Source organism: Lepisma saccharinum, chromosome 1 (genome assembly GCF_977018435.1).
Source record: "Lepisma saccharinum chromosome 1, izLepSacc3.1, whole genome shotgun sequence".
Taxonomy (NCBI): Eukaryota; Metazoa; Arthropoda; class Insecta; order Zygentoma; family Lepismatidae; genus Lepisma; species Lepisma saccharinum.
Genome location: NC_139229.1, coordinates 119,705,192 through 119,724,732, shown reverse-complemented (window position 1 = coordinate 119,724,732; position 19,541 = coordinate 119,705,192).

Sequence of the window (19,541 nt, the reverse complement as noted above, 5' to 3'; positions counted from 1 at the left end):
TCTTCCATTTTAATGAGATTTATCCAATTATCAAATTGGTACATTAAACAAAAAATATTGATAGTTTCATGATGCAATGCGATTTCAATGCGTTCCAGGAAAAATATATATATATGTTGTTATTGTTTAATGTTGCTTGCTTTCAAGTGCGTTACTGCTTTATATAATGAAATTGATTTATGTTCATAAGATATTCATTTGTCCAAAAACTATAAAATAACAATCGATATGGCCAACAATACAAAAGAAAATCATGTGCTACAAAGTGTACAAGAAGTGTACTGACTTACTTTAAACAAACGTGTACAGAAAGCGTTAAAGAAGTGCACACGACTTTGAATGTGTCCCCAAAGTGTGCAACAAGTGCACAAAATTTCGTCATATCGGGTCGCGCACATCTAGAACACTTCAAGTACACTTTTACAACACCTTCAGTACACATCTTGTGCATATTATATGCTAGAAAGTGTACCAAAAGTGTAAAAGAAGTGCAATTTTTTTTAAGTGTAAGGGGAGTTTTCATTTATCAATTTGTTTCTCTTTAATTTTGTCAACATTCCGGAGCCGGCCCCTGTGGCGTAGTGGTTAGCACATCGCTCTACGACGCCAAGGGTCTCGGGTTACTGTGCATGGTTGTTTGTGAGTGTCCATTCAATTTCATCACTCATCTTCATCTTCGCAATTAGCCAACAGTTGCAGAAAAGCGAAGTAAAATAAAGTAAATCAATCAAAATTTCGAAGGAGTCTACAGTCCCATCAGTTTCCCTCTGCGTACACCAGTGGCGGAAGCTAAACGTTATAGAGCCTTAGATGATTTTACAATCGAATGCAGGTCAAGAAACGCCTTCTTTAAATAAGACTTGTTCTACTTCCATTATGTTCGTAAATATGTGTTCACAGGAAATGCGAACAGCATTGACTCCACGTAGCTACGATATTACTGATATTAATTATTTGAATTATCAGTCTTTTTATTTTCTTAGAGAGAGAGAGAGAGAGATCTATTCGATCTCGTCTCAAAAACTCTCAAAAGGTTTGGTCTCATTCTAGTCTTAAGTTTTAAAATATCACCACAACTAGTCTCAAAATTCGAGACGGGACTGATATAAAACAGAGATTTCTCTCATCTCTAATTTCAACAAAATCTCCATCTGCCTAAAAGTATAGTCTCCGAACACCTTTTGACAAAGTTAATAACTTTAAGTTATGGGGGGAAATGGGTGATAATTAGAGAAGCACTTAAGGCTAAGCTGGACCATTGGCTAACGCGAACAAAGTCGTTTTCAAAATTTCCTCTACTTAGTACAAACCGCTATGATATCCCAAAATCTGATCTGCTTCGAATTCCTTCCAGAGAATTCACGCGAGTCTTCATGTGGTTTACTTTCGTTCTTTTCTAGATATTTGCAAGAGTTTCTTGCCTACGTAAGCCTATTAGCTATTTCGAATATCTAAACAACAAACCACACGAAGATTCACCTGAATGCTCTAGAAGGCTAAGCAGATGTAATTTTCCGGATTTTTAATTTTTTTCTTCGAAAGTAGAAGAAATTTAGAAAAATACTTTGCTGGCGTCGCCAAAGCCCCAGCTAAACCTTAATGATACATGCCGTTCATGTCGATTTTCAGAATTGGGGTTTGTCGTTTTCTTTATTCCAAGTCAAAAATGGAGTAAGCCGTGTAGGATCAAAGAAATACGTATATGCAAAAAAATTATCAGTGATTTCTTGGCGTTTTGTATGATGAATCTATTCGCAAATTATTAACAAGATCATTGTGCATTAAATAAATTTTAAAAAAACACATGTAAATGAACCTAGTCACTTCCCAATTGATTCCGTAATTTTTTAATAACAAAGTTCGCCTTTTTCGTCGATAGTTTAATCGGTACTCAACGTACAGCTTAATTAGGATTTGAACCTTTGAATCGAATTCAGGACACCTTCATTCAAAGGTAATAACACATCTAAGCCATCGAAAATTTTCATTCGAATACAAGCCATCCTTTTGCATTAACGTCTTAAAAGCAACTACTATATACTATATATTAGCTTCCGAGCAAGTCATGCACAAGAATGAAATAAATAAATAAAAAATGCAGTTATTGGGAATGGTCATTTTGAATACCTCTTGAATGCACAACTGCTTAAATGTAACAGATTAACAAATAATATTACACCTAAATAAGAACTTTCGTTTCGTATAAGCCTTAAACTATTTCATTTATTAACATTTCAATATATTATACGTACAGTAATCTTCTTCAAGAACTAAGAATACATTGAACTCTAATATGTTACAAAATATACATCTGCAAAGATTTGATTCTCACCCGACCCAAAAGGCAACAGTTTTTTCAAACGATTTTGAACGTCCAACATTCTCCATAAATCCATTTGTCAGCATGTTTATAATCCGGTTACATTAATCTGAATCTGTGAAAATGTATCAGGTCAGGTGAAACTAGGCTATTACTTCTTTCTATTAACATTAAGTACGTACGTGCATGAACTCCTTGGCCTCCCCGATGGCGCAGTGGTAGCGACGTCGCCTTGTAATGAAGGGATCCCTGGTTCGATATCCGGTGGAGGCACATAGGCGTTTTTCTTTATACGTGCTTATTGCAACACTGTTCTTTCACATCTTGTAGGTAAGTTCACATACATGTAGAAATGCATGCTTCAATGCAAAAGCGTGGACCTACATTTCGTATCAGATAATTGTCTGATGTTAAAAACAACTAAAGTGTGGATTTTTAATGAAGTAGAGTGCACGAGGGATCAGGTATTGTGCATTTATTTTCTGTCTGTCGTCAATTAATCCATACATGCCGTGAAATATGACGCGTTCCCACAAAATGCATCACTACAAATATTCAACATTTTCAGTGTCAAATACCAAGAAAAATAATCATGCGAAGAAAAATTTGTCAAATTTCAACTTCGATTTCAATGTTCGTTACGAACAATTAACACAGAATGAACCTTTTCATTTATGAATCTTCGTTTAAGCTGAGCATTACACACTTCTCATATGTGAGATTTAAAGATTTGCTCCCACGATACGTCACGAGCAAGGAAAAAACAATTGAAGCACTCCTTAGCTATCGACCAGGGTTGCACTAGAATGTTGATCAAGTCAGAATTTATTGTAAAATAACACCACACTACAAAAGTAACGTTTCCACCATCGAACATGATCTTCTTCAGACAAAGATTCACACTAAAACACGACTAAACATATTTCTAAGGCTGTCATCCTCATCCTGATACCGACGTCCTTAGTCAGCTCCATAGCAAAAATATTTCAATGTGTTGTTCCAAAAGTTCACATCATTACCAGAGAACGGATTTATATTCACTGAAAAGTGTTAGATACGTAAATATATATTTTGATATTTTAATCAAAATATGGAATTAAATATTGGCTTATAATTGTAAAAATTAAATTTTTTTATTAGGCATGCGGCACTTAGCTAAATAAAATGCATTAGGCTTGCATGACTGATTTTAATGCAAAATTCAAATACAAAATATCCTTTATTTTCTGTTGCCAAAACAATTGATTTATTGAAACTTTCTTTTCACTCCTGAAACGTGAATCTTTCCCTGCTGTTCCTCATGACAGATTTATATTGACTGAAACTACGTTCAATATCATATTAAGTAATGGGATATTTAAAACATGATATATACTTCATTGAGAAAGTTCTATTGTTGACAAGATTGTTTCGAATAACAGATGCATTGTCTATTGTTAAAATTTAAAATAAACCGAGCGAATAAAACTAACAGAATATACAGAGATGAACGAGAAACCTTTTGTATCCCTACCTTACCCAAGGAGAGGGGGAGGGGCTGTCAGACCCAACACACCTAGCTTTTCGAATTTTCAACTGTGGAAATTTTTACAAGAAATTTAAAAATAAGTTACATTCTTCCCTAGAGTGTTCCTAATATTTCTGTATTACTTTTCATCATAAAAGCATAAATGTAACGTATATAGGAGTCAAAATTCATTTGGTGGGCCTATCAGGCATCCCCCTTTCGATGGGTGTTATTCGAGACACTCATACCTGTGACTGTACAATTTGTTGGTAATGATGGTAATTTATGTAATTATTATAATTAATATACAACTGCACCTATGTAAACATGAAAGCATTGATGAAAAATTAATACGTTTTTGCGATTTTTGGTGAATGATAAAATATGTGTGTGAAACTCATTCAATAATTGTTTATTAACTATTTTTTATTATAATTATGTTATTTTTTGTAGGAAGCAAGGAAGCAGTAATTCGATTACAAAATGGTTTCCTGAATTTTAGTGATGATAAAAGGGTGGGCCTTCGAGCTGGCCCCCCACCCCTCAGGTAAGTTTCTCGTACGGCACGGGTAAGCTAGGGTTAGAACAAAAGGGGAAAATATGGTAATAGCATGAATATGGAATATATGTCGGACGGAAAGTGTTGAAAATATGGAAATGATATGTAAAAGTCACATAAATATGTTAAAAAATAAAATCCTTAGAAAAATATTTGGACCTAACAGGGAAGAGGAGACAGGTGAATGGAGAAGGTTACCTAACTTAGAACTGCATAATATACCGGGTGGTCCAAAAGTCCCGGAACGGTCACATACTACCCTGAGAAATACACATCGAATCGGAAATCGAAAAAATACGTGTTTAATAAGTGAAAGAAAGCTATTCAATGATATTACACTTGATTCCCCACCCTTGCCCCCTGGTGGTGGGGCGGGGGAGGGGCAACTGTGAAATTTTAAATGGAAACCCCCATTTTGTATTGTAGATACGGAAAGAGGACTTCATTCCGAGTCCAACAAGCTATCAACCATCCTCCTAGCAAATAGGAACAGAGATATAGCGATTTTAAATTTTAGATTCGGAATCTGCATGTGATCGAAGACACCCCCCTCCCCCCGCCCTTTCCATATACTCTATTCAAAGGTCTTGACGTGCAGATTCCGAATCTGCAATTTCTTTCACTCTAGCTCAATTAGGGGCAGAGATACGTCCCTTTAAAAGATTTTTGGGTTTTATGAAATTTTCACGGTTTTCCTCCCCTAAAATTAAAAATTGCCATATCTCCGTTCCTAATTTAGCTAGGAGGATGGTTGATAGCTGTTGGACTCGGAATGAAGTCCTCTTTCCGATTCTACAAATTGGGGTTTCTATTTAAAATTTCATAGTTTCCCCCCGCCCCACCCCCAGGGGGCGGGGGTTGGGAATCAAGTGTGATATCATTGAATAGCTTTCTTTCAATTTATTCAACACGTATTTTTTCGTTTTCCCATTCGATTTGTATTTCTCACTATATGTGACCGTTCCGGGACTTTTGGACCACCCGGTATACTGTATATTCATGTCCAGATATTATTAAATCAAGAAGATTTAGATGGGCAGGCCATGTAGCACGAATGGGAGAGAAAAGAAGAGTTTACAGGGTTCTTGTTGCTAAACCTGATGGTAAGAGACCTGTAGGAAGGCCAAGACGAAGATGGAGGGATAACGTTGAGATGGACCTAAAGGAAATCGGTAAGGAGGAAAAGAGTTGATAGATCTTGTCCAGGAGAGGGACAGATGGAGGGCTTGTGTTGCTGCAGCCATGAACCTTTGGGTTTAAGAAGGCTAGAGAGTTAGTTAGTTAGTTTAACATAAATATGTAAAATATGTGCTAAGTTAAAATATAAATATGATAATAAATACAGCATTTTTTCGAGCTTACATGATTGCAAAGATAATACAAAATAACATTATTTTTAGCATCATGTAACGATATTCATTTGCATATAAATCCGTTCCTTGATCATTACGATATTTTACGCTGGCATCACTGAGATGTTAACCAAAAGTTACCACGAGTTACTCTTGCAGGGAAGGTGGGGGAGCATCATCCACGGCTTCATATGTATGAAAGTTGCAGGACCTAACACCACCGCGAACTATCGACTCATTCCGCCTTTTGTTGGAAGAAGGGGGAACCGCTTAGTTGGCCGAAGCCCACACAAAGGTGGAAGAGAAAACGATCCATCTTGGGGCGGAGGGAACAGCGTCTGTTAATTGACGCTCGTAAAAGGAGATAATTAAGTGGAACGAAGCGAGTGGACAGCAAAACCAACAAATAACCTGCAGATGGAACCTCATTTATGAGGAGGGGGATACGCTCCTCCCCCTCCTCCCCACGTCGCTTTGATGATCGACTGAACTTCCGCAAAATGTTGCGATAACTGCTCTTGTTATCGCGCCACCGAGCCAGATGCACGGACACTGCCTGTTCTTTTTTTAATCTATTTCGCTCGTTATCCTTCACCGTTACAATCCTGGAACATAATTTATTCATCGATGAATTGCACTGCAGAATACGTCACATTTCTTGTACGTTTAATGAAGTCGTCTCACTCACAAATATATTCATCGCCTATTTTTTTAACTTGTAGTCTAGACCAGACCTTCCTTGCATTACCTATGACGATAAAATCAGCATGCAAGAGCACCCGCAAAAATATAGCTATATACGATATTATATATATATATATATATATATATATATATATATATATATATATATATATATATATATATATGTGTGTGTGTGTGTGTGTGTGTGTGTGTAGTGATATAATAACCATTATCTGGACCAGTGGTTTTCAACGTTCATGAGATCGCGGCTCGGTAAATTAATTTTTTTAAAGTCTATGTCCCGATCCAAATTATTCACCTTCATATATGTATTATGTTCAGTCACCGGCAATAAACATGGGACACCTAGATCCTGAAATACTCACTTTCCTGTAAGGCGTTATGTGTGTTGCCTAACTCGACGGCGATAAGTGGATTTTAATAGCGAATTTTCAATGGCCACTTCTACCACTGCCGTAGAGTTAGGTAACACACGTAACGCCTTTCAGGGAAGCGGATATTTCAGGATCTAGGTGTCCCATTTTTATTGCCGGTGCTTGTAGTCTGGGAATTAAATATTAAAAATTAATTATGGCATAATTATAAACATTATGCCTAGGCCGCAAATAAGGGGAGGGTTTAACGGGTTCAAAACCTTCCCACTGGTTTAGCAAAGTTTTTGCAATAATTGTATAATCAAATAACTTTAAAAATAAAAGCTTAACTGTAACATACTACTAAAATAATATTGTTAAGGTTATTAACAATTATCATACATGAAGCCAATGTTTACATCGAAACTGTTTAGATAAAATATTATTATTTATAATTTATATATGATTATTAAAACAATAAACACATAATAATCATATTATAACTATTATAATTGTATTATCCTTGGACTGCTGTGAGTTGAACCCCACCCATTCCTTGACAAACGAAAATATTTGTTAATGAAAATTGCTGCTCAAATAAAATGGAAAATTTCAGGAGAGCCTCTCGCGGCTCAGTATAATTGATGCCGGTGGTTGAGAAACACTGATCAACACCTATCAAAATACTAAAGACAAGAAAATTAAAAAGCTTGGTTCAGCCCTACTGCTGTGATACACTTTCACTAACTACGGTTACAACTGTCTGACACAGTTTGAGATGCAGGTCAGTGCACCCTTAAACTGGTACAAATATCCAGCAGCTGAGTTAGCTGTTCAGCATATACCAGCTGTGTTGTCAACCAGCTGAATCTGAATTTAGCTTGCTGAGGCTGAATCCGACCAGTAACGTACGTCGGTATTTGCTGCAGTGAGCGAGAATAAGCATACAAACGTGTATCCAGATGTGCCATCTGCACAAAGACCAGTCCCACACGACGAATCTTTACACATCCCAGAGCCTCCGGAGAGAGGACAAGTACATTTACAAGACATGGAATGTGCAGATTTTTTCTCTGCCGAAGAGTCATATCAATATGAGTACATACCCAAGGAGAAAACTTCAGAACCAAAAATATTTAATCAGCAGGAGTTTAATTACCTCATTAGAGACCTTCATGATTAAATAGAAAGCAGAACTCCTTGCTTCAAGACAATAGGAAAGAAATCTCTTACTAGGTGACACCCTAGTTTGCCACTATCGAATACGGAATAATAAGTTGATCCCAAGAAGATATTTCTTCCTCCTCTGCACATAAAACTTGGGTTAGTAAAGTGCTTGGTGATGGAAATGGCAAACGAACTCTAAACCATTCCAATATCTTACTGCTAAATTTCGAAACATAAGCACGGCTAAATTTAAAGAAGGCATTTTCGTCTGACGTAAAATCAGAGACATTCTAAAAGATAGAGCGTTTATGGAAGCCTTAATTTCTGAAGAACGAGAAGCGTGGAGAAGTTTTCAGTGGGTTTGTGAAAATTTTCTAGGTAGAAACAAGTCTTCGGATTTCATCAATGGCGTAGATAAACGTTTGCGTCCATGCAAGGAAATGAGATGTCGGATGTGAGTTATCTACACTTCCTGCACTCCCATTTGCATTGCTTCCCTAAAAACCTTGGCGATGTGGGTGACGAAAAAGGGAAGCGTTTCCACCAGGACATTGAAACAAGGGAACAGCACTACCAAGGTATCTATGATGTCAGACAACTGCTGGATGTTGTATAGTGATAATCCTGATGCAGTGTGCAACAGACATGGACATTCATCACATTTTTTAATAATATTTACTTATCTTGCAGAAATCCCATATTGCTGCACATGTCAGACTAAGAGCAATTTTCTTTTTAATAAAGAAGATTATTATGAAAAAATGGTGGGTGCCAGCCCAAATCTAGATTTAAATTCATGATCAGCATTAAAAACTTATTTAGAAATTTGTGGTTTTATTTCTGATGATTAGAAAAAGTTTCTTTTTGTAGACCAGTGTAATCATCTATTGGATATACTTAAAGTATCCTTAGAAAACTGCTGCAAATCTGAAGCCTTTCAAACATACAACAATATAAGAAACAATCACAGCTTTTCATTAAAATTATATCTACGAGAAGGCAAATGGGAACATTTTTGAGATAAGAACAAAGGAGAAAGCAATAAAGGAAGAAAGAAGAGAGAGGAAAAATAAGTTGAGGAAGTAAAAGTAGAGAAGATGAAAACATCTGAATAGATATGAAGGCAGAACATTTCTTTCCTATGGAGTGCCTCCCCGATGGCGCAGTGGTAGCGTCGTTGCCTTGTAATCAAGGTGTCCCGGGTTCGATACCCTGTGGAAGCACATAGTGGTTCGGATCCCACTTTAAACTGTAGATCCAGTCCCGAGTAGCCTTTCTGTTCAAAAAGTGGACATAAAACAACAAATCAATCAATCTTTAATATGGAGGCAGGAACACATGACCTTTGCCCCTTCCTTAACTCATGCATACCCATTGCCAACACATACAAGGAAAATAAATTCCTTAACGACAGTTTTATCATATCCCAGAATAGATTTATATGTTAATTCACTCTAAAAGTACAGTTTCTTCATTGTGAATTCATCACGCTCGAGGAAACGACGAAATCTTTGATTGATTTCTTTAGACACAAAAAGTGTATTGGTGTGTTTTTCTAAGATGGACTCATTATTGTTAACTATTTGTAAATTAACTACTTTGTGTACAAACACATTGGCAAAAAATAAGCTCATGGAAGAACATTCAAAGTTGATGAATTTTACTAACAAATAACACGGTTGGAATAAATAAAATTATTTTGCAAGAAAGGTGCTTAAATTTCGAAAAATGAAAATAGGGAACATTCATCTGTGTTACTTTATGTCGTTTCAGCGTTGCAGCTAATTTCACGAGTACTTAATCCAACAGCCAATTCGCGACCTAATCATGTGGGTAACGCAAGGCCTACTGCCTGCGTTGCGCCGTTTACAGTTATCGCGAACAATAAACTCTCGCCAAATTTAACACCACGATGGTTCCCCTCTTTGTACAACACTTCCCGGCCTCCCCTCGGATGCAATTCGCGCTCCGAAGCGGAGAAACCTACAGAGAGAAAGAGAGAGAGAGAGAAATTCTCTTAGTCCTTTCTAATTACCGCCTGGTTCCTATAATACCGTTGATTAAAACCGTCGCCGAGTGTGTCCATACCCACTCCTCGCGTCCCACCAAAATGAGAGAAATTAGCCCGAGATTAAACTTTTCCCTCCATAATTAGCCCCAGATTAAAGTAATGTCTAGGGAGCGATTAGGCGATTTAGTGTTAATTAAAAGTGTAGCTCGTAGTTAAGATTAATGGTCGCCTCGGGGACGCCCCCAATGACACCTCTGGGCCTCAGATTCAATATGGCGGCCGCTGACGTCAAGGGAAGGACAAAAGTGGGGAGAAAAGACAACGCGGGAAACGAGGCATGTTAGGCGCGAATTTCAGAACGTTCAAGGGCCGGTGGAAGGTTAGGGAAGGGAAGGGGGGAGAAGGGGAGGAGGATGAAGAGAAGGGAGGAATGGTTGGAGAACTCGATGGACATTCTAGGTTGGGGAGCTCAAAAACAATCGCATCTTGCATATTAATGGTTGTTTGTATTTACTTTGTTGTCGACTTAAACCGTCCGTAAATGAGTCAATTGTCATTAAAACCGAGCATTCATGACCTAATCAAATGGAAAATTGAAAGTCGTTGAATAACTTTCTTATTGGGAATCTTAGAACAGGGCCTGCCGGCCCTAGGTGGATTCAGTGCTTGGGCATGTAATGAAAGTATTTCAGAGGTCTGAAAAATCAGATTTTTTTCTCTTCGTTTGAAGTACAGTCCCATATACATGTATATTCACAATATAAACATGATTACAATTAACTGTGTATATTTCGCATTATTATCTAAACAATAAACTTTTAAAAGATTAAAACAAATAATTATGAGAGGCTAATAAAAGTTTCTAAATTATTGGCTGGTATGTACGATGTTTATTATATTTAATTACAAATCTTGGTGTTTTCAATATCAAATGTGTTATCTTACCTATCAAAATGACAATTTTTAAACAAATCCAATAACATTCTCTGTCACAGTTCTCGTTTGTTTACTTTTCATTGAATGTTGATGTTGCAGTGAATTTACATTGTTTTATACCACAAAATCATTTCTCATCATGATTTTAATCTAGAATTAAACGAATAACGTACATTAACTACTTTCTATTAATATGTTTGAACATGATTTTTATGTAGCTATGTATTACTTTGTTAGCAATTTGGGATATTTTTAAGTATGTAAACAAATCCATGTAGTCGGGGAAAATCCGACTGTTTGTTTAATTAGAAGCACCGGCGTCCTATAAAACTCATAATAAACCGTACACAAATAATATTTTTTTTATATGGCACAGGCCCCCCTGAAGCGTGTGCACGAGTTGACCTTCTAGAAAGGTCTAAAATTACAGCCATACACGATCAAAGACAACATTGACAAGTTAATATTTTACCGAAGGTGGCAAGCAAGAAAAAGAAATAAATAGATTAGTGATTAGACACTAACTGTAACTAATTTTTACTTAACAAGGATAATATTTTTCGTTCCAAAGGAAAACGTATGATATATCAGCAACTCGAAAGAAGTGTGATGTATTTTTTCGGTATTATAGTCTAAATGTAATCTGAGATGCCAGAGAAACTACAACATAATGAAATAAAATAATTTCATAAAATCTCCTTTCTACAGATATACGTACGTACTTGTTTTTCATTAAACTACAATTTAAGATCAACACAAAATATTATATTTTGCGGTTGGTTGTCGAATATATTTTATTATCACATCACTCACTGATATAGAAATATATATTATTGTTTGCTTTATAATCGCCATTAAATAAATACAAACAAGAATGTTCCACCGTTGAACCTTCCTTCTTTTCTTTCTCGCAAGTCACAACCCCGCGTCGCTTTCTCTTCACCACAGAATAGAAATAAATAACATTCTGCACGTCGATTTTTTCTTGATAATTGATTTCATTAGCATGTGCTCTGATGGACAGTCGCTCACGAAATATTTTATTCAGAACCATTTCTAATTAGAAATTATTGGATGGTAACCACGAATGCGAGAAGAAAGAAGAAACATGAAGTCTGCTCGGATGTCAGTTCCTTGCGTGGAATTCAAAGTGTTGTTCGTGTTTCATTTGATGGTGTACGTCATTGAACGTCAGCCTCACCAACGGCGTATGAACGGGAGGTACAGGTACATTGTAACCACCCAAATTGTGAGGAGGGTTACGGTACGCCCCTAAATTCTGTGTTGACGAACGCATGATGCTGCCGTTCAAACAGTTTCGTTTATAGAAGGCTGCACTGTAAACGCAAAAAAGTTTGTTTTGCCTACATTATCTTCCTTAAAAAAATAAAAAAATTTAAATCACCGAGTCATTCCATATGAAATCAACATAGCCCAAAACCTGACCATCTCCGATTTTCATGAAATTTGGGGAGTTGAAACTATGAATGGAATTTAGTAACTATGAAAATTTTTAGTTTCGTGCGTCTTGTAATTGTTAAATTATCCAAGGTGAAAGTTAGCATAAATTGCCCTTTTTGAGCCCGTTTAGCTATACTAAATCTGCTGTAACTCCTCCCCTATTTTGCCTAGGAAGCTCAAATAAAGCTTATTGTACAGGAAATGGAACACGCTTTCCAGTGATATATAACAAGTCTACCTTTGGATAAAAATATAATTTTGTCACGTGACCTTGACCTTTGACCTTGAATATCTCAAAATATGTCATCACCAAAAATCGTGAAAAAAAATATATTTGGTCCCTCATACCATACTCTAAAACACATCAAAAAATCATTCTGGGACTGCAATGGGATCAGAAGATACAAAATAATATGTGTAACTATGTGACTGATAAAAGCCCCATTATATGAACTTTGACGAGTCAATTGTCCCTTAACACCACCTACAAAATGTAAAGGAGTTATCCTGGGTATAATTGGTCATGAAAGAAATAGGTTAGGCACAGAGAGATCTCTAGCCGTGTGTGTCAAGCGCAGGTCCGGCATATTGTTGACTGCCATATTGAATTCAACGCAAAAAATTCAAAGGAAAGGGGGTGATGTGATATATCAAATCAGGCTAGAATTTCACGAGAAATGAAGTGACGAAGGTTTTTCCAACGTATCTTTAGCCAGCAAAAAGTTATATGCATATCTTTCACTTACGATATATGCACATTATAGTGTTGTCAATGTTCCTGTGAGCACACTCGTTGACGTCTCTCACACTCACATAGAACATTTGGCAATGTAGCAGGTGCAACAACATCGCAAGCAGCAACTATGCCTTCTCTCAGACGGTCAATATCACGGACTTTTAGTGCATGCACCATTCTCTTCAAATGTTTCTGAAGGTAGAAGTCCTCCTAAGATGTTAGATCTGGGGAATGTGCAGGCCTTTTAATAGATCCCTGGCTGCCCATCAATCTACCTAGAACTTTACCATGAAGAAATTGCCACAATGTCCACATAGTGTGGTCACACTCTGTCCTGTTTCAAAACTCTGGAAAAGTGCCATACGCCGTAAGCAAGGATGAAAAACCTGTTCACTTAACAAATCCAAGAAGCCCTCACAATTTAAGGTTCCGTTGTTGAATATGGACCAACCATTCCAGTTCTCGATACACTATAACACATCATTAGCTTACTAGTAACAACCATTCGGCTGGGCAAGTCACAGGTATTGCATATTATTTTTATTAACTTCACTGTGAACATAAAAATTAGCATCGTCACTGAAGAATTTTTCATTCCAAAGGAAGTGTCACGTAATTGTTTGAGATACTTTTCCAAATATTCATCAGTATTCAACTATTTGGTGAATGTCGCTGATTAAAATCATATGCAGTGGTGGGTATACTTCTTTCTCTCTCGAGATGTCATCGTGATCTCGATGAGTTCCTGACACGTTAGGAGCATTCTAATGCTTTGTTTTTAACACCTCGAAAAGGAGAAAATGGTTACAAGCAGGCAGTAATAACTTTTTGCTGGCTAGAGATAAGTTGGAAGAACCTTCGCTGCTTCATTTCTCGTGAAATTCTAGCCTTATCTAGGGCTTCTTGGATTTGTTAAGTGAACAGGTTTTTCATCCTTGCTTACGGCGTATGGCACTTTTCCAGAGTTTTGAAACAGGACAGAGTGTGACCACACTATGTGGACATTGTGGCAATTTCTTCATGGTAAAGTTCTAGGTAGATTGATGGGCAGCCAGGGATCTATTAAAAGGCCTGCACATTCCCCAGATCTAACATCTTAGGAGGACTCTACCTTCAGAAACATTTGAAGAGAATGGTGCATGCACTAAAAGTCCGTGATATTGACCGTCTGAGAGAAGGCATAGTTGCTGCTTGCGATGTTGTTGCACCTGCTACATTGCCAAATGTTCTATGTGAGTGTGAGAGACGTCAACGAGTGTGCTCACAGGAACATTGACAACACTATAATGTGCATATATCGTAAGTGAAAGATATGCATATAACTTTTTGCTGGCTAAAGATACGTTGGAAAAACCTTCGTCACTTCATTTCTCGTGAAATTCTAGCCTGATTTGATATATCACATCACCCCCTTTCCTTTGAATTTTTTGCGTTGAATTCAATATGGCAGTCAACAATATGCCGGACCTGCGCTTGACACACACGGCTAGAGATCTCTCTGTGCCTAACCTATTTCTTTCATGACCAATTATACCCAGGATAACTCCTTTACATTTTGTAGGTGGTGTTAAGGGACAATTGACTCGTCAAAGTTCATATAATGGGGCTTTTATCAGTCACATAGTTACACATATTATTTTGTATCTTCTGATCCCATTGCAGTCCCAGAATGATTTTTTGATGTGTTTTAGAGTATGGTATGAGGGACCAAATATATTTTTTTTCACGATTTTTGGTGATGACATATTTTGAGATATTCAAGGTCAAAGGTCAAGGTCACGTGACAAAATTATATTTTTATCCAAAGGTAGACTTTTTATATATCACTGGAAAGCGTGTTCCATTTCCTGTACAATAAGCTTTATTTGAGCTTCCTAGGCAAAATAGGGGAGGAGTTACAGCAGATTTAGTATAGCTAAACGGGCTCAAAAAGGGCAATTTATGCTAACTTTCACCTTGAATAATTTAACAATTACAAGACGCACGAAACTAAAAATTTTCATAGTTACTAAATTCTATTCATAGTTTCAACTCCCCAAATTTCATGAAAATCGGAGATGGTTAGGTTGGAAATTGCACATGTCTGTGTTGATTTGGCATGGAATGACTCCACCGTAAACCTATTATGTGGTACCAGTTAGCTTACTTTAGCTCTCAGAAAACTTTATGAGGAAATAAAAACTCTTTCATTTGAGTGCAAAATGATGTAATGAGATGCAGGGTCTTATCTTTTCCGGAATTGTAAGCGTTAAAATGAACTTGAAAGTAGATAGAAAAGAAATTACCACCTCATTCAAAAAATTCAAAATTATTTTGTGAATATTGCTATATATACATACAGGGATAGTCGGGAAAAACATCCCCTAGTCTTTCATTTGCAGAGGGCGAACGAACAACACATGGTCAAAAAGAGGCATCCTTACACTATTTTTCCACATAGTACCCTGCGACATTCAGGCACTTGTGGTACAACTTCACATGTTTCAAGAAACCCTGTTCGTAAAACTGCGTGTCCTGTTTTCAGGTAAAGCGTACGGCAGCTTTCACTTCTGCTGTTGTGGTGAAACGATTCCCTCCTAGTGCCTTCTTCAGAACAGGGAGAACATGGAAGTCACTGGGCGCAAGGTTAGTCAGGACTGTAGGGCGGGTGGTTCAGGCCCCCAACCGATTGCGGCAAGATGACCGTTGCTGCCGCTATGTGGGGTGTCGCGTTGTCGTCTGATGTCAGAAGGTTCGAATTTCCGTACCGGAAGCCCCACGTGCCCATTCGTAGCGAAGAACAGCTCGCAATTCGTAGATCTGCTTCATCCTTTGTCCACGACTGTAACGCACCTCTTTTCTCCATGCTAGCCGGGCACACACTTCTGAACTCTTCCGGTCTTCAACACAGCAGTACGCTGGCGCCCTCTGCAAGGAAAAGGTGGTGCGTTAGACAACAAAAGTAGGATGATGCCCGTATAACCACAACATATTACCAACCCAAAATATCCACGCTTTCTGGAAATACACACACGGGAAACTTTCTTCGTTAATGAACACGACAACCACCGAAAAAAGCCGAAAAGCTTTTGTTAAAGTTACCTACAGTTCTAAGTTGTAATCAATTTTCAATAGAATTATTACAACCCAGAAGTGTCCGTGACTGTACAAGGTAGGCCCGGATAACTTGCCACATAGTATAACAAGTTTGACAAATAAGTCGTCAGCAAATAAAAGATGAAGGGTGCTTAAATAGTGTAAATTTAGAATATCTGCAGTTCTGATTAATTGCTATTTTGAGTGATCGAGTAATCGAGACATAATTCATTTCTACGAGGAAATTGATGGATTTCATTTACAGTGATTCCCGTAGTGCGATTGATCTTAATTAACTTGTACGTCTCAAGATAAGCCGTTCTCAACAAATAACGGTCTGTCGATACGCCAAGAAACAACCTTTTGCCGATAATGAGGTCAACGTACCAGGGAAGGCAAACGCTACACGTGCAGACTACTTAAGAACACTTAATTAGTTCGGTGGACTTAGACATATTTTGGACCAAACTCGTAGAAAATTAATGACAATTCTGCTCCTTGCTCTAAACCACCTCAGTATGTGCTAATTAAGAAATTAAAAGATACTCATTTCAATCTTAATCTGTTCAGTGCGTGGAATAGCTTATTTCATCAACTCATCATCTTAAGCCGGCCCCCGTGACGGAGTGGTTAGCACATCGCGCCAGGGGTCCCGGGTTCGAATCCTGGCCCGGGCATGGATGTTTGTGAGCGTTCATTCATCAATTTCATCGTATCATCACTCATCTCCATCTTCGCAAATTAGCCAAAAGTGGCACAAGAAGCGAAGTAAAATAAAGCAAATCAATAAACAATCATCATCTTAAATTTCGGATTGTGAAACTTAGAATTATTGTAAAAAATTGAATGAAAACTTGTGAAGGCGTTATTATTATTAATTGTTAATATCGCTATAATGTAGCTAAGCAATTTCTCGTTATGTCGGTGGGGCCGCTCAAAGGTTCCAAGGATGATAAAAATGTTTACAGTTCTACCTGCTTCTACTAAATGTATTTGATCCCCTTCCTTTATCTCTCTTTCTCTCTCTCCTTTCCTATTGTAAATTCTTTCTTTGTCTGTTTCTCCACATCACTTTTGTTTCTTTCTCTCGTTCTCTTTTTCTTTCTGTTTCCTCTATCTCTCCTTTCCTATCTTTCATTCTCTGTATCTATACATTTTTGTTTGTTTTTCTCTTTCTCTGTGTCTTTCTTCCTTTCTCTCTTTCTCTTCTTTCTATTATTTTTTCTCTCTCTGTTTTCTAGATTTTTCTTTCTTTCTCTCTCCCCCTTTCTTTCTTTCTTCTCTCTCTCTCTCTCTGTTCCTGTATTTTTATATATTTTATCTCTTTTTTCCTCTGTTACTTTATTTCTATCTTTCCTTCTCTGTTTCTCTGAAATACTATTCCCTTATTTCTATATGTGTGTCTCTCTCGCTATCTACATACGTATATAGGTCTACATATGGGCGTACTTTCACGATTCATTTTCCACCCTGATTTTGGAAATTTCTCATCTCAAGGTGAAGTCGAGTGTATTCCAAGATGTAGGAAGTGGCTCACTCTTGAACCGGCGACAGTTGGTGACATAAAGAAATCGGGCACCCTTTGGGATAGGGAATGAGTAGGTGACGTGAAGCTAAACAAGTTCTCTCGCTCTGCCTGTCTGGTGCCTCTATTATCCCGCCAATTCTCCCCTCTGTTGACGCTTCTGATTGCTCTTTTCATGCTTTTGTTAATCGCTTCGCCCGTGACGCACCCGCAGCGATGTTTTACATCTCGGGCTCTTTCGCGTGTTGTTTCAGTCAAACGCCGCAGTTGCGTGCTAGGATTATGCTTCCACGGCATCTGGCTCACTAGCAGAGATTGAATCAATAGGGATCGGCGTAAATTGTAATTACCGATGATGTGCTGACAAGTCTTCAATGTTCCCGCTCTGTAAGGTTTTGAAAGTGTTTCCACTGGCCGCGTGGTCTTTCAACTTGTGCAACATTGAAGGGGCATGTAGCATGCGACGATAGGCCACGATTGTAACAGGAGTCGACTTGGGGATGAGAGCAAGGCATTTTATGCCCCCGCAAAATTCTTCAAAAGGAACACAGTGATTATGCAGTGATGTCGCCAGTAGCATGTGGTAATTTCTCCTTTAGTGTTCGGAAAGTTCACGTTAAGAGGATATCATGTTTCCATTAACTTTAGATTATATTACCATTAACTATATGGATGAAATCAGATGCAAATAATGTCATTGATAGTAGAATAATGATGACGATGATGATGATGTAATACCCACAATTGGCGTAGAAGAGGTATATTACAATACATAAGGCATTTTCTTAAAATATGAAACGAGCACTTTAATGATTACATTTAAACATAAAAGGGCCTCCCCGATGGCGCAGTGGCTTCATCGTCGCCTTGTAATCAAGGGGTCACGGGTTTGATACCTGGTAGAGGAACATAGTGGTTCGTATCCCACTTTAAACTGTAGGTCCATTGTGCATAAAGTAGACTTAAAGCACCAACCAAACATTTAAACATAAAAGTTACAGTAGTGTTTTATAGGGTCCAGTATTTTATTTTCTTGTCGATATTGCTTTTGTGAATTATCCGTTTGTATAATGTTAATAACTTTAATTATACTGCTAATGAAACCAAAAATGAAAAACTTGGACCCCTTTACATCCTCAGCTTTTAACCTAGGTAAGGATATCTTAGTCCACAGAGACACGTGTTGATTTTAGTTGTGGAAAGGGGCTTGACCCCGTGTAATTTGATGGGTGCAAATAGGCTAAGTGCTGACCACAGACCTCAAGGTACCAGACCGGAGACGTGGGCCTTTTAACATGGGTCAACTTGAAGCCACAAATTTCGAAGCCGGGGGGTGGTATCATGACAGCGAGTATGCCTCATATTTTCATTTCTAACAACTATGTTGAAGATTTTTAGTCATTGCGTCACACAATATTGCAATTTTAAAGTTTAATAAGAAGGATATAACTTTACATATTCCTCTCTACAAGTGAGTACAGATAAATTCTTCATAAAAGTGTAAACAATGATAAGCATATTTCATCCATTCCTTTACCGAAGAAACGCGGGTAATTGTATTCCGTGATTCTAATTGTGCAAGTGAATGTTCATGCAATTATAGGAGTGTAATACGTACATTAACGATTGCCGCAAAGACAAATAATATTGCATGTGAATCGAGAGCGAAGTTTTATTTTTCAGTGAACCTAGGTAGAATGAAGAACATCATTTCAGAAGTAGATAAGCAAAGTATTTAAGGGAGAATTCACACCGAAGAGACACGCGACATGCGACACGCTACACGAGAGTTTCACACCGAAGAGACAAGATTCACGCGACACGTGGCAAGCGA